Source organism: Balaenoptera borealis, assembly GCF_965194805.1.
Source record: "Balaenoptera borealis genome assembly, chromosome: X".
NCBI lineage: Eukaryota > Metazoa > Chordata > Mammalia > Artiodactyla > Balaenopteridae > Balaenoptera > Balaenoptera borealis.
Window position 1 is genome coordinate 24,372,539 of NC_138881.1, and position 9,070 is coordinate 24,381,608.

At 39.6% G+C, this 9,070-nt stretch overlaps 1 pseudogene across 1 annotated transcript; it reads left to right on the forward strand.

Moving 5' to 3' along the window:
* The first annotated feature begins 520 nt into the window (after nt 1-520).
* On the forward strand, nt 521-8,771 carry LOC309620987 (DDB1- and CUL4-associated factor 8 pseudogene; annotated as a pseudogene). Its single transcript has 2 exons — nt 521-610; nt 880-8,771. The product of its transcript is annotated as a DDB1- and CUL4-associated factor 8 pseudogene (transcript).
* Nucleotides 8,772-9,070: the final 299 nt, after the last annotated feature.

The following is a 9,070-nucleotide window of genomic DNA, read 5'->3' on the forward strand; positions in this document are numbered from 1 at the left end:
ATATTTCTTGTACGTCAGGAACTCACTAGCTTGGGGACCTTAGCAATCTTTCGTTGCTTTTGCCTATTTCTTCATTTCATACTGTACGTTATGTTCAAGCAAAGCACTGAGAGTCTTATGGTAACTGTTTTGCCTAAGGAGGATCACTTTTGCTGATGGATCTCTAATAAGAATGTTTTCCAAAGCACAGTATGTTTCAGTCTTCAATAGAACGGTATGCACAGCAGCAATGTCAAATGGCTTGGGGTCGAACTCTCCAGGTTCTGGAAAACTCTAAGCAGTCTCGAAATACTGCGAGACTCGAGATGGGACGAAGTCTTTTGAACCTCACCAGCTCCCATACTTGCAACTGCCTCAACCAGAAATTGCCCCTCCCCTTTGGCCTCCTTGGTTGGAGTCTTGGCGCTAGGCCTACCTTTTTCGCTGCCGGCCTGTCTCACCCCGGGGCGGGCCTACTCCCTTCCTCAGGCTTCTACGACTTTTACTCACTCCAGACTGACTAGAGCACTTATCATTAAAGATGTCTGACAACGTGAGCAGCACAGATGGCCTACCAGACTTAGAGAACAGAAGCCTGTCCCATCCCTCTGAGGAGCGTTCTGGAGCGGAGGCAGGGAGGGAGGCCTGCTCAGACGCTGAAATGAGCTTGACCAGAAATGGTGACGGTACTGGCGATGGGGGTACTCCCAGCCACGCCAGTTAAGAAAGTCAAAGCACAGCCATGGAAAGTTCAAGAGAAGACATTGACTTCGAAAGCACATAAGACGCCGAACATTTCTTAACCAGTGATAGAAACCAGTCCCATTACTGCTTAGAAGAAGAGCTAGGAGAGGAAGAAGAGGAGGAAAATCGGCAGAAGAAGAGCAGCCTTAGGTACAGTGCAATGAGGCTAACCCTGATCAGTATTTATCAGCCGAGGATCGGGCCCTGGAGGATTGGGTGTCTTCAGAGACATCTGTCCTCCCCCACCCTCGCTGGCAAGTCCTTAATGCTCTTCGAAAATGGCAGCCGGGTTCAAGTGCCCGAGTTATGTATATCAGGCCTGTGGGGCAAGAGTCTTAGTGCAGCGTTTCCACTTGCAGTATGAGCTTGAAGGCCATAATGGTTGTGTAAATACCGTGCACTTTAACCAGCGTGGCACCTGGCTGGCCACTAGCAGTGATGACCTTAGAGTGATATTGTGGGACTGGGTGCGTCAGCAGCCAGTACTGGACTTTGAGAGTGGCCACAGAAATAGTTTTTCAGGCCAAGTTCCTTCCCAACTGTGGTGATTCCACCCTGGCCATGTGTGCCTGTGATGAGCAGATACGCATAGCAGAGCTATCTGCTACACGACACTGCAAGAATACTAAGCGTGTGGCCCAGCACAGGGGAGACTCCCACAAGTTGGCTCTGGAGCATGACTCCTCTTTTAAGTTCCTAACTTAAGGTGAAGATGCAGTTGTCTTCTCCATTGACCTCAGACAAGGCCTGCCAGCTTCAAAAGTGGTGGTAACAAAAGAGAAGGAGAAGAAAATGGGGCTGTATACAATCTATGTGAATCCTGCCAATACTTACCAGTTTGCAGTGGGTGGACAAGATCAGTTTGTAAGAATTTATGACCAGAGGAAAATTGATGAGAATGAGAATAATGGAGTACTCAAGAAATTCTGTCCTCATCACCTGGTCAACTGTGATTCTAAAGCAAATATCACCTGCTTTGTGTACAGTCACGATGGCACAGAGCTCCTGGCCAGTTACAATGATGAAGATATTTACCTCTTCAACTCTTCTCACTGTGATGGAGCCCAGTATATTAAAAGATACAAGGGGCACAGAAATAATGCCACAGTCAAAGGTGTCAATTTCTATGGCCCCAGAAGTGAGTTTGTCGTGAGCAGCAGTGATTGTGGGCACATCTTCCTCTGGGAGAAATCATCCTGCCAGATTGTTCAGTTCATGGAGGGGGATAAAGGAGGGACCATTAACTGTCTTGAACCCCATCCTTACCTACCTGTGATGGCGACCAGTGGCCTAGACCACGATGCTAAGATCTGGGCACCCACAGCTAAAGTTACCACTGGCTTTATCGGCTTAAAGAATGTGATTAAGAGGAACAAGCAGGAACGAGATGAAGGCAGCCTGCACCACACTGACCTGTTTGACAACCACCTGCTTTGGTTCTAATGCGTCACCTGACACAGAGAGGTCATCAGTTGCACTGGGGAGCTCCTGGAGCTGGGGTTATGGATGCAGAGTCGGATGAGTCTTCCAGTCCCTCAGATATGTCGGAGGAGGAAGCGAACCAGGAGGAGGAAGAGAACCAAGACCCTGTGCAGTGCCTGCCGTCCTGAAGGCCTCATACTCCAGCTCCAGCTAGGCATCACCTCAGAAGGCTGGACTTTAAGATTTAGTTTACTAGATTTGCTTTTTGTCTTTTATCTATTTTTAACAATAGAAACTGCCTCTTCCATCTCCTTCCTCTGCCTTCCTCCCTTCTTTACATTCTTCCTCCCTCACTTGGTTTCTTTACTCCTCTCTCTTTACCCCTTATATCTATAGGAATACATAAGTAATTTATCTATGCTTCTTTTCCTTTGTTCTCTTATGGTTGACTTCTAAATGTTCCTAATTCTGGTGGAAAAATTAATAGCCTTATTGAATCTATATTCTCATTTCTGACACTCTGAAAATGATCACTTTTTTTCATCTTTAGCAGTGCATTATAAAAAGTAAGTTCTTCAATTGAGTTGAAAGTTTCAGAAATGTGTTTATTCTTTAAAAGTAAAGTAAAATAAAACAAACCATGGTCTTGTTCATTGAATACTGGCACTTGGCCATACACACACACACGCACATGCACACACACCCTCATTCTCTCTCACAGAAAAGGAAAAGGAGAGAGGTGGGTAGATAAATTCCTAACAAGATAATTCATCCTTCTAGAAAAAATAACTTGGGTTGTCCACATTTTCTGAATCTGTATGTTAATACTGATTAATTTGAGCACAGGAGGGTGGGAGGAATTAAATTTAATCACATGACATTTTATACTCTGCACTCTCAATTCTCTTGAATTTTCATGGCTTGAGAACTCCCACAGGATTACCTTCCAAAAAGTCCCCTTGGGACTACCATCTCCTATAAGATACTAGCCAGGAATATAAGAATTCCTAATATTTGAAAATATATGTTTAAGCTAACTTTAATAATGACAGTGTTACAATAATGAGTTTTTTTATACTTACAGATACCTTTGATAGCATTGGAAGAAATATCCCATTAGACATCCACGCATTGCTTAAAACTTTCTTCGACTGTTTATAAAAGGTTAAGTTGCTATTAAAAATGTCTTGTTTTAAGCCTTATTTAATGTAAGTTTTGGGCACTGGATGTCCAATTACTGTTCAGTAGTAATATAATTTTTGTTTTACACCTGCTATTTGTATAAGTGAATGCAGAGGCTTGCCTTTCCTCCAACACCCCTGTGAAGTATAACACACCCTTCTTTGCAGATATTTGCTGGGAAAGAAGCATGTAATAAAACATTCTATGGCCTGACCAAGGCTTTTCTTCGATAATACTCCTTAAAATGGATATTATTGCTGGCCCCTTGAAAGCAGGTTGAGAAATTTACATAATGAGATTAGATTTGGGAATGGAAAATAACTTGACCCAAGTTCCTACTGAGATTGAAAGTTAGGGACAACTGCCTGGGGATCTGGGGGCCTGTGGCCGCCCCTACCAAGGTCTGCTGTCAGGAAAGGACCTTAAAAGTCTCAAAAGAACCCAGTGACTTTGAACCAAGCACTGTGGTTTAAAACAAGACATAAACAGAATAGAGTTATGAACTAGAATCCCAAGTTTGGGGCAACCCTGCCCAATTGGGTGGGATGTATACTAGCAATAACATCAACAAAACATTGAAAAAAACACTTGGAATTTCTGGTGACACTGAGTGGCAGTGAGAACAACGGCAAGAGCAGATTAATTATCCAGTTCTTTTTTCACCTACTGTTTGGCAGCAGGTTTACCTCTGTGGGGATTTTGTACTGTGAACTAAAACCTTCTTCAGATTCCCCTGCATGGTTCTGAGATTGCTTGTGCTATAAGAGGCATTTGGAGAGAGATTTGGAAGCCAAAGGTAAAATAGTAGCCTTATTTGTTTTGTGCTCAGAAAGTAGGGTCAGGGGCACATTATTACTGATCTGGCTTACCTTAGTGTGAAGCAGCAGCCAGGCCCACAGCTGCACCAACGTCCCCTCATATCTTCCTTCAGCTTCACCAGCTCCATAAAAAAGAGTGCCCACTTCTCCTGCAGGGCACTCATGTCATCGAAGTTGGAGGTTTGGGGGCAGTGAAAGATCAACACGAGTTCCAGTCTGTCCTTGTGGGTTCCAAGCTATTCCTCATGGCTTCCAGTCTATCCTTGCTTTCCCCACTTCACATCCATCTCTCCTTCCTGAATGCCATGCTGACTTCGGGCTCCAGCGCCTAAAGCAAAGACCAAAAAAAAAAAAAGCCTTATGAAGACTGCTTAACCAGCTCCCACAATTACATATTATCAGGTCCCTATTATAAGTCACCTGTTATATGCATATCACTCCCAGTGTTTCTGTTTTTCTCTTTGAACCCTGACTGATGAAACCACCCCCAACTACTTTGAACCACGTTAAGTCCCCAGACTACTTGGATAATTTGCCATTTGGAGGAGTAAAAGTCCTCTAAAGAGAAAGGTTGGACTTGATTAAGATAGACAGATAGATGGATATAGATAGATAGATAGTGAGTCAAATAATTAATTTGAAAAATAAAGTTATGATTATAGGTGGAAATCCAGCTGGTAGTGTAGGTCCCAGAAAATGGAAGTAATTGTTACAATTTTAATTTATGCAAATATTGCTCCTATTAGCATACAGAAGAGAGTAATACAATATTGCTTCAGCCTTCCATGAGATGGCGGGCAAAGCTAACAATTCTATCAAATAAGCAGGCAAAACTGCACCTTTAAATTTAATTTTTCAACATCAATTATTTTCATTCCAATATGGAATTTCTACAGGACGGTTCTGTGTAGGCCCTCGTGGCCTTTATGCAATATTATAATTGTCTCCTAATTATGCACAGAATTTAACTGCATTAAATTGTGACAGATGCCAAACTATACTTTTAAAAAGACATCTTCTGGCAGCCATTCCTTAAAAGGACAGGTGTGGAAAAGAATAGAGATGGAAAAAAATATAATGGAACCTAATTGTTAAATGGCAGGCCAAAAAAATTTTGGTGAGTTCTGTGAGTCCAAAAGCAACCTTCAGCAGTGCTCATTCTACCATGTTGTGAGCCAAAAGAATAATCAATAAATTTACAATAGACTGGATCTTAGCCATCCTGTGATCAACTTCTATGAACTTCACTATCATAATTTACCTCGACTTCAGTCTCTTCAACAGTAAAATGAGAGGTTTAGATTTTTAGATTTAGTTAGCAAAGCCTTATGGAGCACTTAATATATATTTCTTTACTGGACAATGAGAGTTCAGAGATGGATATATGACAGACCAGGTTCACAAGGAGCTTAGTACACTAGTCTCAAGCTGTGTTCTGGGGAGAACTAGGGGTTTTGGATGTTTTCATTTGAAGGGGATTGGGCAGTTTCCTATCCTGCTGCTTTATTCAAAGTATAATGTTAATTTTTCTTTCTTGGCTTCAGTAGTCTCTTTATCTCTAACCCCATTATGTAAGCAACCATCTATGGAAATAAGATACACATAAACACTATCAAGTATACTAAAGTGTAATTTCTCAATTGTTCTACATAAAAACCGTTACGTTTCCTGTCTTCCTGTTAAAAGAAGTTAACTTTACAAAGTCATTGAGCTAAAAAGGTGCAGAGTAGGGGCTCACATAAAATTTACAACTAAATTATTGCAACAGATAGTGGTATACCGCATCATTGTTTTGGTTCATGGTAATTCGGTTTAGTTGACAATAGAAATTAAGAACCTACATCTCAAGATTCTTTCATGACATTTAAGAGTCACCTTTCATCTATTAAGGTGGCTATAGTCTCACCTTGGACTTCTGTCAGCTATATGGCGGTTATGTTAGCAACTCAAGCCCCTGAAACTGAATTGTAGGCCTCCGAGGAGAACAAACAAAACAACAACAACAGTGAACCAAAGAAAAACAAAAAATAAAATACAAAATATTAAAACAGTACATGCTGTGGAATGGACAGTACTTCTACCCTCAGCTACCCATTGATCTGGGTGATATTAGCTGAAAAGGTTGTTGCTTATGAATCTCTGTCTAGAATCAAATTCAAATTACAGCTGAGCCTGAGTAACTGGTTCTTTTGATTACTCTGCTACAAAGCTATAATGACCCAGATATTCTAGGGACTATCTTTCTCAGCTGATAGGTACAATCATCACTGTGAAGGACTGAGATCAATGATACATAACTATTAAAATCTTGGATCATACAGTCTCTCTTTTCTACACTGTGTTGCGCTCTCAAAGTAAGAGACAAGGTTTGGGTCTCAGATGTTATCCTCTGAGATTAGTAAGTGGTAATTGATAGTCACACTCATGAATATTGTTTAAAAGCTTACACTTATGAATTCTTAGTGAGCAAGTGTATCTGCAAAATTTTTTAAATGTTTTTAGAAATATGGAAATAAGTTTAACTTAACATCATCAGATAAAACCAAATATTTGGGGGGAAGGTTTTATTCCACGAGCTATCTCACAGTAGCTCCCTCTCAAAAAAATCCCTGTAGAATTTTAGGGTGATAAAACTACTCTATATGCTACTGGAGTGGTGGATATATGATTCAATGCATTTGTCAAAACTCACAGCATTGTACATCAAAAAGAGTAAACTTTAATATATGCAAACTAAAAGAAATTCAACCGGGATGTCAGGGGATCTCAGAATGGAATACACACTACGACAAATGGAACTAACTGTTATAAATGTGTGACATAACCTCACTGAAGCAAGTGAGAGGAAAAGAAGTTAGCTAAATAACTTTGTCAAATGGTGTTTTGGAGGGCAACTGTAAGGCTAAAGACAAAAGAAGTGTATATAAAAACTGTACTCTAGTTGGCAAATTTGTTTCTCACAACAATTCAGGTTAACTAATAATTCTCAATCTGCTTTACATATATGTCTCAGGTTGAATAAATAAGTAAATGGATGAAGGATGGTGAAAACCAGGTTTCTTATTGTCAGAGGGGGAAATTATAGATATGCAAGGAGTAAAAGTTAGACAAACTCTGCAGTACTGAATTAGAGTTGGAGATATCATTATGAATTCACTACTTGGTTAGCATAATTTATATAAAAGTAGATAAATGCAGAAATAATTATAGAAATGTGTGTATACATGGGTCAGTATACTGACATATATTTCATAGCTCTCTCCAGTGAGAGGCCCTGGCAGTAGTGACACCCCAGAAGTAATGAGCACCACCAAGCACCCAGATTTCTAATACCATTCTGCAATAAAAGGCACCAGGGAGCCTTGGAGAAATGTCTGATAAAAACTATACTGGCCCCTTCAAGATAAACCTGGAGCATCCTGTACTTCCAGATAGCAAGGAAGAGGGATGAGGGTATATCAAAGTGTCACATGAAACAACTGAGAGTTCCCAATGGCCAAGCTGGAACAACCTGACCAAAACAAAAACAAAAACAAAAACAAAACACCCAAATAATGTGGTATGACATCACAGCCTAATTATTAGATAGAGATCCATGAGTCCATCCTGATATAAATGAACAAATAAATAAACTGGGGGTGAGAGGTAAATCCCCCTAAAGAATAATTCCAAATAGCATAAGTAGATACTCCTTTTGTCAAGAGATGGACTTTGATTCCCTTCTCGCTTTGAGTATGGGTGGATTTAGTGTCTTGTGTTAAAAAAATAGAATATAAAAAGAGGAAAAAGAATAACTTTACAGTAAAGAAATCCTACACCACTTAACCAAGTGTTGGTGGTTCATATCACCAGCGAGAAAGTCACATTGATATCATATGCCTCCAGTATGCTACAAGAAAAAACCCATAACCTCTGTATAGCCATGAAGAAAATAGCAGACAACCCCAAATTGAGGAACACTCCACAAAACACCTAGCCAGTACTCTTCAAAACTTGCAAGGTCACAGGAGACAAGGAAAGGCTGAGAAGCTATCACAGAACAGAGGAGCCTAAGGAGACATGGTGACTAAGTGCAATTTGGTATCCTGGATAAAATCCTGGAACAGAAAAAGGACATTAGTGGACAAAGTGATAAAATCTGAATAAAGTCTACAGGTTAGTTAATAGTAAAGAATCAATGTTGGTTTCTTAGTTTTAACAAATATACCAAGGTAATATAAAATGTTAACATTAGGGGAAACTGAGTGAGGGGTATGTGGAAACTCTGTATTATCTTTGGAACTTTTCTATAAATCTAAAATTATTTCAAAAAATAGAAAACTATTTTTTATTATTTCAAAAAATCCATGATAAAATCTTTAACTTTAGTAGCCATAATAATTCTGGTAATGTTTATCGTATCAGTAGAAATAATTCAGCTCCCTTGGTTTTTCAAGTCTCTGCTTATTTTGTGATTCATGCTGAGTAACTTTCATTATTTGTGACCTTTTGAAAATGTTCTTTCTTTCATCGTTTCTTTGACTGTTTTGTTCAATGCTGTGCTTCTGGTAAGCTGCTTCTGATAAAAGTGCAATAAAAAGTGTAAATTGAAATAAAGATGAAATTTTAAAGGACAACATTTAGTAAATTCTTAAAAAAAAGAAATTTCACAAAGGGAGACATTTTGCCAAACTAAATTGTAAAGTGCTTAGTATTTAGGAACTGTACAAAATATTCATGTATAGCTGCTTTCTTTAAACCGCTAATCTTTTAACAGGAAACTTAACTCTGTAGTAAGTAAAATTCTATGGACATTTTTAGAAGAGGTAGAGTATAAGCCATATTTGCACTGGTTGAAGGGTATACAGGAGAACAAGTAAAATGGTGAGCATAGGCAAGTCTTCCCAGAAGTTTTGCTATGAAGAGTTTAAATAATGGAGTAACAG